This window comes from Channa argus, unplaced genomic scaffold (assembly GCF_033026475.1).
Source record: "Channa argus isolate prfri unplaced genomic scaffold, Channa argus male v1.0 Contig059, whole genome shotgun sequence".
NCBI classification, from domain to species: domain Eukaryota; kingdom Metazoa; phylum Chordata; class Actinopteri; order Anabantiformes; family Channidae; genus Channa; species Channa argus.
Window position 1 is genome coordinate 185,907 of NW_027125278.1, and position 20,094 is coordinate 206,000.

Genomic DNA, 20,094 nt, shown 5'->3' on the forward strand with positions numbered 1-20,094 from the left:
TACCAAACCAAGCCTGTTCTGTTGTCAGGATGGCCGAGCGGTCTAAGGCGCTGCGTTAAGGTCGCAGTCTCTCCTGGAGGCGTGGGTTCGAATCCCACTTCTGACAAATGTTGTTTTTTAAGGACAACAGCTGACACTTGGAAAACACATTGGATCCATTCTTCCACATTCGTCAGAGGTGGGGAACCACCTAAGGTGTGTTCAATCAGACAGAAAGTGCAGGAGCAGTGGGTAAAGCACGGATAGCTGACAAGCAAGCAGGGCTGTGGAGCTCAAGGAGCATGGCTTTGGCACCCCTCTAGTTACGTATCAAAGGTAGTCTTTCATCTATGCCCTATAATCACTAATGAGAGTCTATTTGAGACTGACTCTATTGGCCAAATCCATAGATTTTCATGTTATACAAGTTACAGTGCATCTGGATAGATGCAATGAACATCACACACTGAGATAAAAGTGACACAGTGCTTAGATGTACCCAAACTGCCTCGTATTGACATTTTTTTAGTTTGCTACATGATCAGCCAAATCTCCAAGTTGTCAAGTTGGAGACAATAATGAAATGAATCAAATTGTGTGGAAGAACCTGTTCAACAACATAAAGCCAGCAATGTGGAAAGGTTCCATGGTGTAATGGTGAGCACTCTGGACTCTGAATCCAGCGATCCGAGTTCAAGTCTCGGTGGGACCTACTGTTGGCAGGTTGTAGCTTTTCTCGATGCAATGATTGACTCGGTTACTCCACCAACTGGGAGACTCACAGTGGCATTGTCATGGAGCTCATCTTGTTCCAGAAACAGAATACTATGTGCACTAAACACTCATGACAAGTCTAAAAAAACTGAAACCGGCACAGAAATGAGGCCAAGCCTGCACGATGGTTTAAAATAAACACACTCTTAGCTAAGTATCCTTGCTGATCTCTGTCACATAATGCTAAAAACACATTTTGGGCATTCCATTCAAGTTTGGGCATGAAGTGCGATCCCAGACACAATCCCCAATTCCTCTTTTATAACCCTACCCTAGTTTTCAAGTGCTTCCTTATTTTTGTCATAAGGGTTAGTATTTGAAATATATTAAAAATAGTGTCTGTGTAACACTGTTCACTTTTCCAGTGCACACTTGCTTCATTTGGCAGCATCTGGAGATTCCCTGGTGTATAGGTAAGCACTCTGGACTATGAATCCAGCAATCTGAGTTCAAATCACGATGGGACCTGTTATACTGTAGAATAAATAAAACCAGCTGGACCTTTAAGCTGGCTTGCTGTTCTCAGGTTTTAATGTGCAATAAATGCAGGCAACTTTGGCAACAGTTCTTTCTCTTATGCTCCATTCAATGACTTTAGTACTCTACCAAATGAAGTGGTTCAATTAATATAATGCAATATTTGGATACTGGTTACCTTTTCTGGAGTTTGCTGAAAAACTGAATGTATATGTTAAAGCTCTATGAATTGATGTCTTGCCAGTAAAGGGCAGAAGAACACCAATACCAGCTGACAGGTGTGTAGTGTCTTAATCAACAAGCTCTTTTTTGCCTGAGACATACCATACTTCACGCATCCATCACTGATGGCCAGGGTAGCAAGTCAAGTCAAGTCAAGTCAAGTGGCTTTTATTGTCATTTCTACTATACACAGTGGTACACAGTACACAGTAGAAACGAGATAACGTTTCTCCAAGAACCAAGGTGCTACAAACAACACAAGCTATAATAAAGTGCATCGAGTGCAACCAAGTGCAAACAGTGCAGACGAAAAAACAGTACAGACGGACAGTGTAGACAGACAACACAAGTAACACAGGACAGGACACAAGACACAAGACCCAAGACAGTGCCGACCAGTAAACCTACTGTATACTATTTTACAGTACAGTACAGTTCAGTTAAGTGTGCTAGGGGTGTTAAAAAAAAGAGCAGCATGTAAACGGTATAGTGCATTTAAATGTCCAGCATGTAAAAAAAGTGCAATTGCATTGGAATGTGCAAAAAAAAAACAGCAGGTAAACAGTGTAGTGCAGTAAATGTAGAATAATAAAAGTAAATAAATAATAAATAAGTGGTGGTGGAATGAGATGAGTAGTGAGTGATGAGAATGTGCTGAGTTCGGTTTGCAGTGTGTTTAAGTTCTATTTCAGTTCTGTGTGTTGAGGAGCCTGATGGCTTGTGGGAAAAAACTGTTGCATAGTCTGGATGTGGTGGCCCGAATGCTTCGGAACCTCTTTCCTGATGGCAGGAGTGTGAAGAGTGTGTGTGATGGGTGTGTGGGGTCGTCCACAATGCTGTTGGCTTTGCGGATGCAGCGTGTGGTGTAAATGTGCATGATAGAGGGCAGAGAGACTCCGATGATCTTCTCAGCTGTCCTCACTATCCTCTGTAGGGTCTTGCGATCCGCGACGGTGCAGTTCCCAAACCAGGCAGTGATGCAGCTGCTCAGGATGCTCTCAATGGTCCCTCTGTAGAACATGGTCAGGATGGGGGGAGGGAGATGGGCTTTCCTCAGCCTTCTCAGGAAGTAGAGACGCTGCTGGGCCTTCTTGGTGATGGAGCTGGTGTTGACTGACCAGGTGAGGTTGTCCGCCAGATGAACACCAAGGAATTTGGTGCTCTTGACTATCTCCACTGAGGATCCATCGATGATCAATGGAGAATGGTCACCCTGTGCTCTCCTGAAGTCCACAACCATCTCTTTAGTTTTGTCAACGTTCAGAGACAGGTTGTTTGCTCCACACCAGGCTGTTAATCGTTGCACGTTGCACCTCCTCTCTGTAGGCTGACTCGTCGTTCTTGCTGATTAGACCCACCACGGTCGTGTCATCAGCAAACTTGACTATGTGGTTTGAGCTGTGCATTGCTACACAGTCGTGCGTCAGCAGAGTGAACAGCAGAGGGCTGAGCACAAAGCCCTGAGGGGCTCCAGTGCTCAGTGTGGTGGTGCTGGAGATGTTGTTCCCGATCCGGACTGACTGGGGTCTCCCAGTCAGGAAGTCCAGAATCCAGTTGCAACTTCAATAAACTGATAAAGAGATAGGCTGATGACGAGTTTGCACTTTTGATTTACAATAATTACGCCTAATCTAAATGCTGTCTTTGCGCATTTTTTTTGGAGTACCAAACCAAGCCTGTTCTGTTGTCAGGATGGCCGAGCGGTCTAAGGCGCTGCGTTAAGGTCGCAGTCTCTCCTGGAGGCGTGGGTTGGAATCCCACTTCTGACAAATGTTGTTTTTTAAGGACAACAGCTGACACTTGGAAAACACATTCTCCCACATTAGTCAAAGGTGGGGAACCACCTATTCTCCAATGCTGCTTACCTGGATGAATTCATAGACTTTGATGTTATACAAGTTACAGTTCATCTGGATAGATGCAATGAACATCACACACAGAGATAAGAGTGACACAGTGCTTAGATGTACCCAAACTTCCTTGTATTGGCAATTTTATAGTTTGCTACATGATCACCCAATCTCCAAGTTGTCAATAATGAAATTAATCAAATCGTCTGGAAGAAACTGTTCAACAAAAGAAGCCTAACAAAGTGAAATGGTTCCATGGTGTAATGGTGAGCACTCTGGACTTTGAAGCCAGTGATCTGAGTTCAAATCTCGGAGGAACGTACCGCTGGCTAGTTGTAGGTTTTTTTGCCCCAATGAGTGACTCAGTTACTCCACCAACTGGGAGACACACAGTGGCATTGTCAATGAGCTCATCTTGTTCCAGAGACATAGAGTACTTTGTGCAATCAACACTCATGGCAAGTGTTTAAAGAACTAATACAGGGAGAGAGATGAGGGAGAGAGATGAGGCAAAGGTTGCACAATGGTTTACGATAGACACACTCTTAAGTAAATATCCTTGCGGATCTCATTCAGATAATGCTAAAAACACATTTTGGGCATGAAGTGCGATCCCAGACACAATCCCAAATTCCTAATTTATAACCCTACCCCTCGTTTTCAAGTGCTTCCCTATTTTTGTGTTTCACCCCAAACAGAGTCATAAGGTCTAGTAGTGTAAATATCTCCCTGTGAAATGCAATAAGCCTTTAAACCCCTGTCAAGCATCTGAGTGTTCAGGACTGTTCAGTAAAACCACAGACTGTTAAAACTGTTGTCTGTGTAACAATGTTCACATTTCCAGTGCACACATTCTTCATTTGGCAGCATCTGGAGATTCCCTGGTGTATAGGTAAGCACTCTGGACTGTGAATCCAGCGATCTGAGTTCAAACCACGGTGGGACCTGTTATAGTGTAGAACGAATAAAACCAGCTCGTCCTTTGAGCTGTGTTGCTGGTCTCAGGATTTAATGTACAATAAATGCAGGCAACTTTGGCAACAGTTCTTTCTGTTGTGCTCCATTCAATGACTCTAGTACTCTACCAAATGACGTGGTTCAATTAATGTAATGCAATAATTGGATACTGGTTACTCTAAGAACTCTTTTTCTGGAGTTTGCTGAAAAAATGAATGCATATGTTAAAGCTCCATGAATTGATGTCTTCCCAGCAAAGGGCAGAAGAACACCAATACCAGCTGACAGATGTGTAGTGGCTTAATCAACAAGCTCTTTTTTGCCTGAGACATCCCATACTTCACGCATCAATCACTGATGGCCAGGGTAGCAATAAACTGATAAAGAGATAGGCTGATGACGAGTTTGCACATTTGATTCACAATAATTACGCATAATCTAAACGCTGTCTTTTCATATTTCTTTGGAGTACCAAACAACCCCCCCTTCTGTTGTCAGGATGGCCGAGCGGTCTAAGGCGCTGCGTTCAGGTCGCAGTCTCTCCTGGAGGCGTGGGTTCGAATCCCACTTCTGACAAATGTTTGATTTTAGGGACAACAGCTGACACTTGGAAAACAGATTCTCCCACATTAGTCAAAGGTGGGGAACCACCTATTCTCCAATGCTGCTTACCTGGATGAATTCATAGACTTTGATGTTATACAAGTTACAGTTCATCTGGATAGATGCAATGAACATCACACACAGAGATAAGAGTGACACAGTGCTTAGATGTACCCAATCTTTGGAAAGGTTCCATGGTGTAATGGTGAGCACTCTGGACTCTGAATCCAGCGATCCGAGTTCAAATCTCGGTGGGACCTACTGTTGGCAGGTTGTAGCTTTCATCGATCCAATGAATGACTCGGTTACTCCACCAACTGGGAGACTCACAGTGGCATTGTCATGGAGCTCATCTTGTTCCAGAAACAGAATACTATGTGCACTAAACACTCATGACAATTCCAAAAAAAAAAACTGATACCGGCACAGAAATGACGCCAAGCCTACATGATGGTTTAAAATAATAATCCTTGCTGATCTCTGTCACATAATGCTAAAAACACATTTTGGGCATGAAGTGCGATCTCACACACAATCCCCAATTCCTCATCTTCTGTTGTCAGAATGGCCGCGCGGTCTAAGGCGCTGCGTTCAGGTCGCAGTCTCTCCTGGAGGCGTGGGTTTGAATCCCACTTCTGACAAATGTTGGTTTTTATGGACAACAGCTGACACTTGGAAAACACATTCTCCCACATAAGTCATAGGTGGGGAACCACCTATTCTCCAATGCTGCTTACCTGGATGAATTCATAGACTTTGATGTTATACAAGTTACAGTTCATCTGGATAGATGCAATGAACATCACACACAGAGATAAGAGTGACACAGTGCTTAGATGTACCCAAACTTCCTTGTATTGACAATTTTATAGTTTGCTACATGATCACCCAATCTCCAAGTTGTCAATATGCACACAAAAATGAAATGAATCAAATCGTCTGGAAGAAACTGTTCAACAAAAGTAGCCTAACAATGTGAAATGGTTCCACGGTGTAATGGTGAGCACTCTGGACTTTGAATCCAGTGATCCGAGTTCAAATCTCGGTGGAACCTACCGCTGGCTAGTTGTAGGTTTTTTTGCCCCAATGAGTGACTCAGTTACTCCACCAACTGGGAGACACACAGTGGCATTGTCAACGAGCTCATCTTGTTCCAGAGACATAGAGCACTTTGTGCAATCAACACTCATGGCAAGTGTTTAAAGAACTAATACAGGGAGAGAGATGAGGCAAAGGTTGCACAATGGTTTCCGATAGACACACTTTTAAGTAAATATCCTTGCGGATCTCATTCAGATAATGCTAAAAACACATTTTGGGCATGAAGTGCGATCCCAGACACAATCCCAAATTCCTAATTTATAACCTTACCCCTCGTTTTCAAGTGCTTCCTTATTTTTGTGTTTCACCCCAAACAGAGTCATAAGGTCTAGTAGTTGAAATATCTCCCTGTGAAATGCAATAAGCCTTGAAACCCCTGTCAAGCATCAGAGTTTTCAGGACTGCTCAGTAAAACGACAGACTGTTAAAACTGTTGTCTGTGTAACACTGTTGACATTTCCAGTGCACACATTCTTCATTTGGCAGCATCTGGAGATTCCCTGGTGTATAGGTAAGCACTCTGGACTGTGAATCCAGCGATCTGAGTTCAAATCACGGTGGGACCTGTTATAGTGTAGAACGAATAAAACCAGCCTGTCCTTTGAGCTGTGTTGCTGGTCTCAGGATTTAATGTGCAATAAATGCAGGCAACTTTGGCAACAGTTCTTTCTGTTGTGTGTGTACCAAATGACGTGGTTCAATTAATGTAATGCAATAATTGGATACTGGTTACTCTAAGAACTCTTTTTCTGGAGTTTGCAGAAAAAATGAATGCATATGTTAAATCTCCATGAATTGATGTCTTCCCAGCAAAGGGCAGAAGAACACCAATACCAGCTGACAGATGTGTAGTGGCTTAATCAACAAGCTCTTTTTTGCCTGAGACATCCCATACTTCACGCTTCAATCACTGATGGCCAGGGTAGCATGAACTGATAAAGAGATAGGCTGATGACGAGTTTGCACATTTGATTCACAATAATTACGCATAATCTAAACGCTGTCTTTTCGGATTTCTTTGGAGTACCAAACAACCCCCCCCTTCTGTTGTCAGTATGGCCGAGCTGTCTAAGGCGCTGCGTTCAGGTCGAAGTCTCTCCTGGAGGCGTGGGTTCGAATCCCACTTCTGACAAATGTTGGATTTTAGGGACAACAGCTGACACTTGGAAAACACATTCTCCCACATTAGTCAAAGGTGGGGAACCACCTATTCTCCAATGCTGCTTACCTGGATGAATTCATAGACTTTGATGTTATACAAGTTACAGTTCATCTGGATAGATGCAATGAACATCACACACAGAGATAAGAGTGACACAGTGCTTAGATGTACCCAAACTTCCTTGTATTGACAATTTTATAGTTTGCTACATGATCACCCAATCTCCAAGTTGTCAATATGCACACAATAATGAAATGAATCAAATTGTCTGGAAGAAACTGTTCAACAAAAGTAGCCTAACAGTGTGAAATGGTTCCATGGTGTAATGGTGAGCACTCTGGACTTTGAATCCAGTGATCCGAGTTCAAATCTCGGTGGAACCTACCGCTGGCTAGTTGTAGGTTTTTTTGCCCCAATGAGTGACTCAGTTACTCCACCAACTGGGAGACACACAGTGGCATTGTCAACGAGCTCATCTTGTTCCAGAGACATAGAGTACTTTGTGCAATCAACACTCATGGCAAGTGTTTAAAGAACTAATACAGGGAGAGAGATGAGGCAAAGGTTGCACAATGGTTTCCGATAGACACACTCTTAAGTAAATATCCTTGCGGATCTCATTCAGATAATGCTAAAAACACATTTTGGGCATGAAGTGCGATCCCAGACACAATCCCAAATTCCTAATTTATAACCCTACCCCTCGTTTTCAAGTGCTTCCCTATTTTTGTGTTTCACCCCAAACAGAGTCATAAGGTCTAGTAGTTGAAATATCTCCCTGTGAAATGCAATAAGCCTTGAAACCCCTGTCAAGCATCAGAGTGTTCAGGACTGCTCAGTAAAACCACAGACTGTTAAAACTGTTGTCTGTGTAACACTGTTCACATTTCCAGTGCACACATTCTTCATTTGGCAGCATCTGGAGATTCCCTGGTGTATAGGTAAGCACTCTGGACTATGAATCCAGCAATCTGAGTTCAAATCACGATGGGACCTGTTATAGTGTAGAATTAATAAAACCAGCTGGACCTTTAAGCTGGCTTGCTGTTCTCAGTAAAAAGGAGACTGTGGCCAGGAACTGATGTGGCTGATGGCACCAGATATCTAAAAGTTAAGTTCAATGAGACTGTGCAATCACTGCCTTACTCCGCAAAGTTTATGACAGCAACTGGCCCAGAGTATTTCAGGGTAATGCATAATAATCAAGTTAAGGTATGCAGGATGTGTCTACAGCCTGGGCATATCGTCAGAGATTGCCCAGATTTCACTTGTTTTAAGTGTAACAGACAGGGTCATTATGCGAGGTAGTGTGATGCCCAGGAGCATAGATGTGACTCATGCCATAGTCCACAGGAGGAATGTGTGTGTCAAAACAATGCAATAGAGTCTGGAGAGGGGCACAGGGGACTGATCCCCAATGAGGATGCTGGAATAAGGCCTCCAGAGGAGGTAGGACTGGATCTTGACAGTGAAGGAGCAAGTGAATATGAGGAGGGGGGAGGAGAGTTAATGGAGACTCAGGCCAGTGAACTGGTCCTTTCAGAGAATAAAAAGGGAAACAATGTGAATGAGATTGGGTCAAGTCTGGATCTAGTGTTGGCGGAGTGGAGTGGAGAAGTAGCCAGTCACCCTGAAGAGGGCGAGAGGGGTATGCTTCAGGCTCCTCTGTCTAGACTTCCAATTCAAGGTGAGCCATTACCTGACCCCAGAGGTATTGCTCTAGAAATTGCTGTATCGACTCCTCAGGCTGACGGTGATGAATCAGAGGCAGAGATGGACTTTCAGCAAGTAAGGCACATGAGGAAAAGAGGACAAAAGAAGTCCGGGGAAAGTGTGGCAGAGGGCAAAGGGAAAGGGAAGAAACAGGCCAGAGATAGATGACCCCCTTTTGTGTGATCCTTTTCATGCATCTCCAGTCCCAAAACCTAAACGGCCTAGGAAAGGTATGGAAAATTAAAAGACTGTGTGAAGACATGGACTGTGACATCCTGTGCGTCCAGGAATGTAGATGGACTATGGAAAAAATAGACAAAATAAATACTTTTTGGAGAGGGGATTTGTTTTATTCCCTCTCTGCTGACAAAACCGCAGGTGTAGCAGTATTTGTAAAGCCAGGTGTTTTTGAGAATGTGACAGAGGTTTTTAAGGATAACCAAGGGAGACTGTTGGTTCTAGATACTGTATATCACAATAGAAACTACAGAATTCTAAATCTATATGGCCCAAACAGTGAGGGTGAAAGGAGGGTTTTTTTTGGCCGCTGTAAAAGGTGGACGGACGATCGCTCGGTAGTGGTGGGGGACTGGAATGTTGCTCTAACTGGGCTGGATGTGAGTGCAAACAACGTTTTCAAAACAGACACTAGTAGATCGGCTGTTTTTCAGTGGATGACTGAGGGTGATTTGATTGATGCTTGGAGAGTTCTGAACCCTGGCACCCGTGCGTATTCGCGCAGGCAAGTAGTATTGGGCAAACTAAAGCAGTCTAGGATAGACCTGTGTTTGCTGGCGTCGGGCTTGATTCCTATGTTAAAAAAGTTTGAATATAATTTCTGCACATGGAGTGATCATGCCTCGCTGAATGTGACTCTTGGGGAGGGTAGCATGAAGAGGAATGGAGGGGTGTGGTGTTTTAACTCAGCCCTCCTGGAGGATTCATTTTTTAAAGATAAAATGAAGTCTTTTCTCTCTGCTCTGTGTGAAGAAAGTGAATTTGTAGTAGATATCATTGAGTGGTGGGAGCACGCCAAGTTTAAAATTAGGAGGCGCTGCATTGCACTGAGCAGAGAGAAAAGGCTAAGGGAAAGAGCTAAGGAGGCTGAGTTGAGACACCGTCTGAAAAGGGAAATTGAGCTTGTTGAAGCTGGGCATGGCCATCCCCTGGATGGCTATCTTGGACTGAGAGAGCAACTAGCACGCCTAGATGAGGAAAAATGTAAAGGGGCAGTGATCCGCAGCAAAATACAACATGTAGTGGAGGGAGAGCGCTGTACAGCATACTTTTTGGGCTTAGAAAAGAGAAGGCAGACCAAAACATACATAACAGAAATACAGGATTCTGAAGGCAATACACACACCGATTTAGTAGATATATTACAAACTATACAGGATTTTTACTCTAATCTTTTCAGTAAACAAAATATAGGAAAAGCACAAAGAGATAAAATACTTGGTAATGTCGGCTGCTCTCTCGGTCCTGAGGACGCGGCTATGTGTGATGGCGACCTCCACCCGGAGGAAATCAGTGCAGCCATTGCTGAAATGCATAGAGCTAGAAGCCCGGGTCTGGACGGCCTCTCGGCAGAGTTCTATCAGTCCTATAAGGATTTGCTATCTCCGGTCCTCTGTAGGTTGTTCTCTGCCATGCAAACGGAGAACAGATGTGCGGAGTCTTTCGTGAGAGGCGTGATCACTCTGGTTTACAAGAATAAGGGAGCCAGGACCGACTTGGGGAATTATAGGCCCATTAGTTTGCTCAATACTGACTACAAGATCCTGGCTAAGGTGCTGGCGTCCAGACTCAAAAGAGTGATTGGGTCGATAGTTGGGCCTACCCAGACTTATAGCATTCCGGGGAGGGATATTGCTGATTGTATCCTGTCAACCAGATTCTCATTTCAACAGCTAATGGCCACAGGTGGCATCTACTTGAGTGTGGACCTAGAGAAGGCGTTTGACAGGGTGAGTCACGAGTTCCTCTTTGAGTGTCTGGGGGTTTTTGGGTTCGGCCCAACTTTTCGAGCATGGGTGGAGCTGTTGTATGGCCGAGCTACTAGTGTTGTCAAATGTAATGGCTTCCTGACTGATCCCTTCCCTTTGGAGAGGTCGGTTAGGCAGGGGTGCCCCCTGTCGGCTATGCTTTATGCAATAGTGGCCGAGCCCCTAGCGAAATTAATCTTAAGCGATACAAAAATAAATGGAATACAATCACCGACTGGCTCAGACTTTAGAATTGCACAATATGCAGATGATATTAACATAATGGTTAAAGATAGGAACAGCTTGCAACGGGTGCTCGGTCACCTAACTGCATATGAGCATGCCACAGGGGCGCGAGTCAATAACAATAAATCTTCAGTGTTCAGGACTGCTCAGTAAAACCACAGACTGTTAAAACTGTTGTCTGTGTAACACTGTTCACATTTCCAGTGCACACATTCTTCATTTGGCAGCATCTGGAGATTCCCTGGTGTATAGGTAAGCACTCTGGACTGTGAATCCAGCGATCTGAGTTCAAATCACGGTGGGACCTGTTATAGTGTAGAACGAATAAAACCAGCTCGTCCTTTGAGTTGTGTTGCTGGTCTCAGGATTTAATGTGCAATAAATGCAGGCAACTTTGACAACAGTTCTTTCTGTTGTGCTCCATTCAATGACTCTAGTACTCAGTAACACCACAGACTGTTAAAACTGTTGTCTGTGTAACACTGTTCACATTTCCAGTGCACACATTCTTCATTTGGCAGCATCTGGAGATTCCCTGGTGTATAGGTAAGCACTCTGGACTGTGAATCCAGCGATCTGAGTTCAAATTACGGTGGGACCTGTTATAGTGTAGAACGAATAAAACCAGCTCGTCCTTTGAGTTGTGTTGCTGGTCTCAGGATTTAATGTGCAATAAATGCAGGCAACTTTGGCAACAGTTGTTTCTTTTGTGCTCCATTCAATGACTCTAGTACTCTACCAAATGACGTGGTTCAATTAATGTAATGCAATAATTGGATACTGGTTTCTCTAAGAACTCTTTTTATGGAGTTTGCTGAAAAAATTAATGCATATGTTAAAGCTCCATGAATTGATGTCTTCCCAGCAAAGGGCAAAAGAACACCAATACCAGCTGATAGATGTGTAGTGGCTTAATCAACAAGCTCTTTTTTGCCTGAGACATCCCATACTTCACGCATCAATCACTGATGGCCAGGGTAGCAATGAACTGATAAAGAGATAGGCTGATGACGAGTTTGCACATTTGATTCACAATAATTACGCATAATCTAAACGCTGTCTTTTCGGATTTCTTTGGAGTACCAAACAACACCCCCTTCTGTTGTCAGGATGGCCGAGCGGTCTAAGGCGCTGCGTTCAGGTCGCAGTCTCTCCTGGAGGCGTGGGTTCGAATCCCACTTCTGACAAATGTTTGATTTTAGGGACAACAGCTGACACTTGGAAAACACATTCTCCCACATTAGTCAAAGGTGGGGAACCACCTATTCTCCAATGCTGCTTACCTGGATGAATTCATAGACTTTGATGTTATACAAGTTACAGTTCATCTGGATAGATGCAATGAACATCACACACAGAGGTAAGAGTGACACAGTGCTTAGATGTACCCAAACTTCCTTGTATTGACAACTTTATAGTTTGCTACATGATCACCCAATCTCCAAGTTGTCAATATGCACACAATAATGAAATTAATCAAATCGTCTGGAAGAAACTGTTCAACAAAAGTAGCCTAACAATGTGAAATGGTTCCATGGTGTAATGGGGAGCACTCTGGACTTTGAATCCAGGGATCTGAGTTCAAATCTCGGTGGTACCTACCGCTGGCTAGTTGTAGGTTTTTTTGCCCCAATGAGTGACTCAGTTACTCCACCAACTGGGAGACACACAGTGGCATTGTCAACGAGCTCATCTTGTTCCAGAGACATAGAGTACTTTGTGCAATCAACACTCATGGCAAGTGTTTAAAGAACTAATACAGGGAGAGAGATGAGGCAAAGGTTGCACAATGGTTTACGATAGACACACTCTTAAGTAAATATCCTTGCGGATCTCATTCAGATAATGCTAAAAACACATTTTGGTCATGAAGTGCGATCCCAGACACAATCCCAAATTCCTAATTTATAACCCTACCCCTCGTTTTCAAGTGCTTCCCTATTTTTGTGTTTCACCCCAAACAGAGTCATAAGGGCTAGTAGTTGAAATATCTCCCTGTGAAATGCAATAAGCCTTGAAACCCCTGTCAAGCATCAGAGTGTTCAGGACTGCTCAGTAAAACCACAGACTGTTACAACTGTTGTCTGTGTAACACTGTTCACATTTCCAGTGCGCATATTCTTCATTTGGCAGCATCTGAAGATTCCTTGGTGTATAGGTAAGCACTCTGGACTGTGAATCCAGCGATCTGAGTTCAAATCAACAAGAGGAGTTAATCATAATAACCTAATAAAAGTTAAGACTACTCCTCTTACAGAACAAAACCCCAAAACTATTAAATGTGGATTATTAAATATCAGATCTCTCTCTTCTAAATCTCTGTTAGTAAATGACTTAATAAGTGATCATCAATTCGATTTATTTTGTCTCACTGAAACTTGGTTGCAGCAGGAAGAATATGTCAGTTTAAATGAGTCAACACCCCCAAGTCATATTAATTATCATGTTCCTAGAAGCACAGGCCGAGGTGGAGGAGTTGCAGCAATCTTCCATTCTAGCTCATCAATAAACCCTAGACCTAAACATAGTTATAACTCATTTGAAAGCCTTACTCTTAGCCTTTCACACCCACTATTATTTGTTATCGTGTACCGTCCTCCAGTCCCTTATTCAGAGTTTTTGATTGAATTTTCTGATTTTCTATCTGATTTAGTGCTTAGTACAGATAAAGTCATTATAGTGGGTGACTTTAACATTCATGTAGATGCTGACAGTAACTGCCTGAGCACTGCGTTTAATTCATTATTAGATTCAATTGGTTTTTCCCAAAATGTAAATAAACCCACTTACTGTTTTAGTCACACGTTAGACCTTGTCCTTACGTATGGAATTGAAGCGGATAATTTAACCATATTTCCTCACAACTCTCTTCTGTCTTACCATTTTTTAATAACATTTGAATTTACAATAACAGACTATATAGCAGTTATAAAACTGAAAAATTCCACTATAGCAGATGCTTAAGTGAAAAAGCTGTCAACAAATTTAAAGAAATTATTTCTTCATCATTTGCTTCACCATATGTTAATACAATGGAAAGTAGTCTCCTTAATGTTACTCCTGCACAAGTAGATTATCTTGTTGACAATTCTGCAGCCTCACTACGTACAATACTCGATAGTGTTGCCCCTCTAAAAAAGAAGGCAGTAAACCAGCAGAGGCGATCTCCATGGTATAGTTCACAAACACGCAACTTAAAACAGGAAACATGAAAGTTAGAAAGGAAGTGGCGTTCCAGAAAGTTAGAAGAATCTCATTTAGCCTGGAAAAATAGTTTAAAAATGTACAAAAAAGCTCTCAGTGATGCCAGAACAGCATATTATTCATCATTAATAGAAGAAAACAAGAACAACCCCCGGTTTCTGTTCAGCACTGTAGCCAGGCTGACTAAGAGCCATAGTTCTGTTGAGCCTAGTTTTCCCTTAACTTTGAGCAGCAATGACTTCATGACCTTCTTTATGAATAAAATTGTAGCTATTAGAGAACGAATTCACCAGATCCTCCCCCCAAAAATTACAGATAGATCTTCATGTACAGCAGTGCTAGAGTCATCGATAAGGCCCCAATCCCTGTTAGACTGCTTTTTACCCATAGATCTCTCTGAGCTAACTTCAATTATTAACTCATCTAAACCAACAACCTGTCTGCTAGACCCTATTCCAACTAAGCTGCTCAAGGAAGTTTTACCCTTAATAGATGCATTCATATTAGATATCATAAATCTATCTTTAGAAACAGGCTATGTACCACAGGCCTATAAGGTAGCTGTAATTAAACCATTACTTAAAAAAACCCTGTCTTGACCCAGGTGTTTTAGCCAATTACAGACCAATATCTAATCTCCCCTTTATTTCTAAAATAATTGAAAAAGTAGTCGCAAAACAATTATGTGATCACCTTCATAGGAATAATTTGTATGAAGACTTTCAGTCAGGATTTAGAGTTCATCATAGTACAGAAACAGCACTGGTAAAAGTCACCAACGATCTTCTCATGGCCTCAGATACTGGACTCATCTCTATACTTGTTCTGTTAGATCTTAGTGCTGCATTTGATACCATTGATCATAACATTTTATTACAGAGACTGGAACATGAAATTGGAATTACAGGAACTGCACTAGGTTGGTTTAAATCTTATCTATCTGATAGATTTCAATTTGTTCATGTTAATGATGAATCCTCCATGCACACAAAGGTTAGCTATGGAGTTCCACAAGGCTCTGTGTTAGGACCAATACTTTTTACTTTATATGTGTCTCCTTTAGGCAACATTATTAGAAAACACTCCATAAATTTCCACTGTTATGCTGATGATACCCAGCTATATTTATCTATGGAACCAGATGAAAATAATCAGGTAATAAAGCTTCAAGCATGCCTACAAGACATAAAGGCCTGGATGTCCCACAATTTTTTACTTTTAAACTCAGACAAAACTGAAGTCATAGTATTTGGGCCCAAAAATCTCAGAGATATGATGTCCAACCATATTGTTACACTAGATGGCATAAGTCTGGCCTCCAGTACTACTGCAAGGAACCTTGGAGTTATGTTTGATCAGGATCTGTCCTTTAACTCACATATAAAACAAATCTCTAGAACAGCCTTCTTCCACCTACGGAACATTGCCAAAATTAGGAGCATCCTGTTTCAAAGTGATGCCGAAAAACTGGTCCATGCATTTGTTACCTCTAGGTTGGACTACTGTAATTCCCTACTTTCAGGATGCCCCAGTAACTCCCTAAAGAGCCTGCAATTAATCCAAAATGCTGCAGCAAGAGTGCTGACTGGAACTAGCAAGAGAGATCATATTTCACCTTCACTAGCTTCTCTCCATTGGCTTCCAATTAAATGTAGAATAGAATTTAAAACCCTGCTTCTTACATATAAAGCTCTGAATGGTCAGGCTCCATCATATATAGAAGACCTCATAGCACCACATCATCCCAGTAGACCACTTCGCTCTCAGAATGCAGGCCTACTTGTGGTTCCCAGAGTTTCCAAAAGTAGAATGGGAGGTAGAGCCTTTAGCTATCAAGCTCCTCTCTTGTGGAACCAGCTCCCAGTTCACATTGGGGAAACAGACACCCTCTCTACGTTTAAGTCTAGGCTTAAAACCTTCCTTTTTAATAAAGCATATAGTTAGTTATAGTTATGCTGCCATAGGCTTAGACTGCTGGGGGACCCACCCCCCAATGCACTGAGCTCCTTTCCTCCTCTTGACCTCTCTCCTCTCCTCTTATCCCGCAATTGTCACCACTGTATGTCATTAACTCTGTGTGTTCTCTCCCGTAGTTGTCTTTGTCCTCCTCTGTCCCCTTCTCTCTGTCCCTTTCTGCAGGTGTCCCCCGGCTTTGAAGCTGTGTGTCTTCCAGCGTGAAGCTACTGGTCCTACCAATCTGCCCGATGTTTTGTTAATGCTTTTTGTTGCTCTGTTCTTTTCTCTCTCCCCTTTCCACTCACCCCAACCGGTCGAGGCAGATGGCCGTCCACCCTGAGCCTGGTTCTGCTGGAGGTTTCTTCCGTTAAAGGGAGTTTTTCCTCTCCACTGTTGCCTATGGCTTGCTCCAGGGGGAATTGTTGGGTTCTCTTTATATATCTTTATAATCTTGACTTTATTCTGTAAAGTGCCCTGAGATGACTTTGTTGTGAATTGGCGCTATATAAATAAAGTTGAATTGAATTGAATTGAATTGAATTGAAATCACGGTGGGACCTGTTATAGTGTAGAACGAATAAAACCAGCTTGTCCTTTGAGCTGTGTTGCTGGTCTCAGGATTTAATGTGCAATAAATGCAGGCAACTTTGGCAACAGTTCTTTCTGTTGTGCTCCATTCAATGACTCTAGTACTCTATCAAATGACGGGGTTCAATTAATGTAATGCAATAATTGGATACTGGTTACTCTAAGAACTCTTTTTCTGGAGTTTGCTGAAAAAATGAATGCATACGTTAAAGCTCCATGAATTGATGTCTTCCCAGCAAAGGGCAGAAGAACACCAATACCAGCTGATAGATGTGTAGTGGCTTAATCAACAAGCTCTTTTTTGCCTGACACATCCCATACTTCACGCATCAATCACTGATGGCCAGGGTAGCAATGAACTGATAAAGAGATAGGCTGATGACGAGTTTGCACATTTGATTCACAATAATTACGCATAATCTAAACGCTGTCTTTTCGGATTTCTTTGGAGTACCAAACAACCCCCCCTTCTGTTGTCAGGATGGCCGAGAGGTCTAAGGCGCTGCGTTCAGATCGCAGTCTCTCCTGGAGGCGTGGGTTAGAATCCCACTTCTGACAAATGTTTGATTTTACGGACAACAGCTGACACTTGGAAAACACATTCTCCCACATTAGTCAAAGGTGGGGAACCACCTATTCTCCAATGCTGCTTACCTGGATGAATTCATAGACTTTGATGTTATACAAGTTACAGTTCATCTGGATAGATGCAATGAACATCACACACAGAGGTAAGAGTGACACAGTGCTTAGATGTACCCAAACTTTCTTGTATTGACAATTTTATAGTTTGCTACATGATCACCCAATCTCCAAGTTGTCAATATGCACACAATAATGAAATGAATCAAATCGTCAGGAAGAAACTGTTCAACAAAAGTAGCCTAACAATGTGAAATGGTTCCATGGTGTAATGGTGAGCACTCTGGGCTTTGAATCCAGTGATCCGACTTCAAATCTCGGTGGAACCTACCGCTGGCTAGTTGTAGGTTTTTTTGCCCCAATGAGTGACTCAGTTACTCCACCAACTGGGAGACACACAGTGGCATTGTCAATGAGCTCATCTTGTTCCAGAGACATAGAGTACTTTGTGCAATCAACACTCATGGCAAGTGTTTAAAGAACTAATACAGGGAGAGAGATGAGGCAAAGGTTGCACAATGGTTTACGATAGACACACTCTTAAGTAAATATCCTTGCGGATCTCATTCAGATAATGCTAAAAACACATTTTGGGCATGAAGTGCGATCCCAGACACAATCCCAAATTCCTAATTTATAACCCTACCCCTCGTTTTCAAGTGCTTCCCTATTTTTGTGTTTCACACCAAACAGAGTCATAAGGTCTAGTAGTTGAAATATCTCCCTGTGAAATGCAATAAGCCTTGAAACCCCTGTCAAGCATCAGAGTGTTCAGGACTGCTTAGTAAAACCACAGACTGTTAAAACTGTTGTCTGTCTAACACTGTTCACATTTCCAGTGCACACATTCTTCATTTGGCAGCATCTGGAGATGCCCTGGTGTATAGGTAAGCACTCTGGACTGTGAATCCAGCGATCTGAGTTCAAATCACGGTGGGACCTGTTATAGTGTGGAACGAATAAAACCAGCTTGTCCTTTGAGCTGTGTTGCTGGTCTCAGGATTTAATGTGCAATAAATGCAGGCAACTTTGGCAACAGTTCTTTCTGTTGTGCTCCATTCAATGACTCTAGTACTCTATCAAATTAAGGGGTTCAATTAATGTAATGCAATAATTGGATACTGGTTACTCTAAGAACTCTTTTTCTGGAGTTTGCTGAAAAAATGAATGCATATGTTAAAGCTCCATGAATTGATGTCTTCCCAGCAAAGGGCAAAAGAACACCAATACCAGCTGATAGATGTGTAGTGGCTTAATCAACAAGCTCTTTTTTGCCTGAGACATCCCATACTTCACGCATCAATCACTGATGGCCAGGGTAGCAATGAACTGATAAAGAGATAGGCTGATGACGAGTTTGCACATTTAAATCACAATAATTACGCATAATCTAAACGCTGTCTTTTCGGATTTCTTTGGAGTACCAAACAACCCCCACTTCTGTTGTCAGGATGGCCGAGCGGTCTAAGGCGCTGCGTTCAGGTCGCAGTCTCTCCTGGAGGCGTGGGTTCGAATCCCACTTCTGACAAATGTTTGATTTTAGGGACAACAGCTGACACTTGGAAAACACATTCTCCCACATTAGTCAAAGGTGGGGAACCACCTATTCTCCAATGCTGCTTACCTGGATGAATTCATAGACTTTGATGTTATACAAGTTACAGTTCATCTGGATAGATGCAATGAATATCACACACAGAGATAAGAGTGACACAGTGCTTAGATGTACCCAAACTTCCTTGTAAGCACTCTGGACTGTGAATCCAGCAATCTGAGTTCAAATTACGGTGGGACCTGTTATAGTGTAGGACGAATAAAACCAGCTCGTCCTTTGAGCTGTGTTGCTGGTCTCAGGATTTAATGTGCAATAAATGCAGGCAACTTTGGCAACAGTTCTTTCTGTTGTGCTCCATTCAATGACTCTAGTACTCTATCAAATTAAGGGGTTCAATTAATGTAATGCGATAATTGGATACTGGTTACTCTAAGAACTCTTTTTCTTAGAGTTTGCTGAAAAAATGAATGCATATGTTAAAGCTCCATGAATTGATGTCTTCCCAGCAAAGGGCAAAAGAACACCAATATCAGCTGATAGATGTGTAGTGGCTTAATCAACAAGCTCTTTTTTGCCTGAGACATCCCATACTTCACGCATCAATCACTGATGGCCAGGGTAGCAATGAACTGATAAAGAGATAGGCTGATGACGAGTTTGCACATTTGATTCACAATATTTACGCATAATCTAAACGCTGTCTTTGCGCATTTTTTTTGGAGTACCAAACCAAGCCTGTTCTGTTGTCAGGATGGCCGAGCGGTCTAAGGCGCTGCGTTAAGGTCGCAGTCTCTCCTGGAGGCGTGGGTTCAAATCCCACTTCTGACAAATGCTGTTTTTTAAGGACAACAGCTGACACTTGGAAAACACATTGGATCCATTCTTCCACATTCGTCAGAGGTGGGGAATCACCTAAGGTGTGTTCAATCAGACAGAAAGTGCAGGAGCAGTGGGTAAAGCACGGATAGCTGACAAGCAAGCAGGGCTGTGGAGCTCAAGGAGCATGGCTTTGGCACCCCTCTAGTTACGTATCAAAGGTAGTCTTTCATCTATGCCCTATAATCACTAATGAGAGTCTAT

The 20,094-nt window shown here is 42.6% G+C and overlaps 12 non-coding genes across 12 annotated transcripts; all 12 read left to right on the forward strand.

Moving 5' to 3' along the window:
* The first annotated feature begins 23 nt into the window (after positions 1-23).
* On the forward strand, positions 24-106 carry trnal-aag (transfer RNA leucine (anticodon AAG)). The gene has a single exon. It is a non-coding gene; the product is annotated as a tRNA-Leu (tRNA).
* Positions 107-619: 513 nt separating this feature from the next.
* trnaq-cug (transfer RNA glutamine (anticodon CUG)) lies at positions 620-691 on the forward strand. Its single transcript has one exon. It is a non-coding gene; the product is annotated as a tRNA-Gln (tRNA).
* A 2,447-nt stretch (positions 692-3,138) lies between these two features.
* trnal-aag (transfer RNA leucine (anticodon AAG)) lies at positions 3,139-3,221 on the forward strand. The gene has a single exon. It is a non-coding gene; the product is annotated as a tRNA-Leu (tRNA).
* A 1,531-nt stretch (positions 3,222-4,752) lies between these two features.
* Positions 4,753-4,835, forward strand: trnal-cag (transfer RNA leucine (anticodon CAG)). The gene has a single exon. It is a non-coding gene; the product is annotated as a tRNA-Leu (tRNA).
* Positions 4,836-5,050: 215 nt separating this feature from the next.
* trnaq-cug (transfer RNA glutamine (anticodon CUG)) lies at positions 5,051-5,122 on the forward strand. The gene has a single exon. It is a non-coding gene; the product is annotated as a tRNA-Gln (tRNA).
* A 722-nt stretch (positions 5,123-5,844) lies between these two features.
* trnaq-uug (transfer RNA glutamine (anticodon UUG)) lies at positions 5,845-5,916 on the forward strand. Its single transcript has one exon. It is a non-coding gene; the product is annotated as a tRNA-Gln (tRNA).
* A 1,520-nt stretch (positions 5,917-7,436) lies between these two features.
* trnaq-uug (transfer RNA glutamine (anticodon UUG)) lies at positions 7,437-7,508 on the forward strand. Its single transcript has one exon. It is a non-coding gene; the product is annotated as a tRNA-Gln (tRNA).
* Positions 7,509-12,173: 4,665 nt separating this feature from the next.
* Positions 12,174-12,256, forward strand: trnal-cag (transfer RNA leucine (anticodon CAG)). The gene has a single exon. It is a non-coding gene; the product is annotated as a tRNA-Leu (tRNA).
* Positions 12,257-17,292: 5,036 nt separating this feature from the next.
* trnal-cag (transfer RNA leucine (anticodon CAG)) lies at positions 17,293-17,375 on the forward strand. Its single transcript has one exon. It is a non-coding gene; the product is annotated as a tRNA-Leu (tRNA).
* Positions 17,376-17,716: 341 nt separating this feature from the next.
* On the forward strand, positions 17,717-17,788 carry trnaq-uug (transfer RNA glutamine (anticodon UUG)). The gene has a single exon. It is a non-coding gene; the product is annotated as a tRNA-Gln (tRNA).
* Positions 17,789-18,904: 1,116 nt separating this feature from the next.
* On the forward strand, positions 18,905-18,987 carry trnal-cag (transfer RNA leucine (anticodon CAG)). Its single transcript has one exon. It is a non-coding gene; the product is annotated as a tRNA-Leu (tRNA).
* A 772-nt stretch (positions 18,988-19,759) lies between these two features.
* trnal-aag (transfer RNA leucine (anticodon AAG)) lies at positions 19,760-19,842 on the forward strand. The gene has a single exon. It is a non-coding gene; the product is annotated as a tRNA-Leu (tRNA).
* Positions 19,843-20,094: the final 252 nt, after the last annotated feature.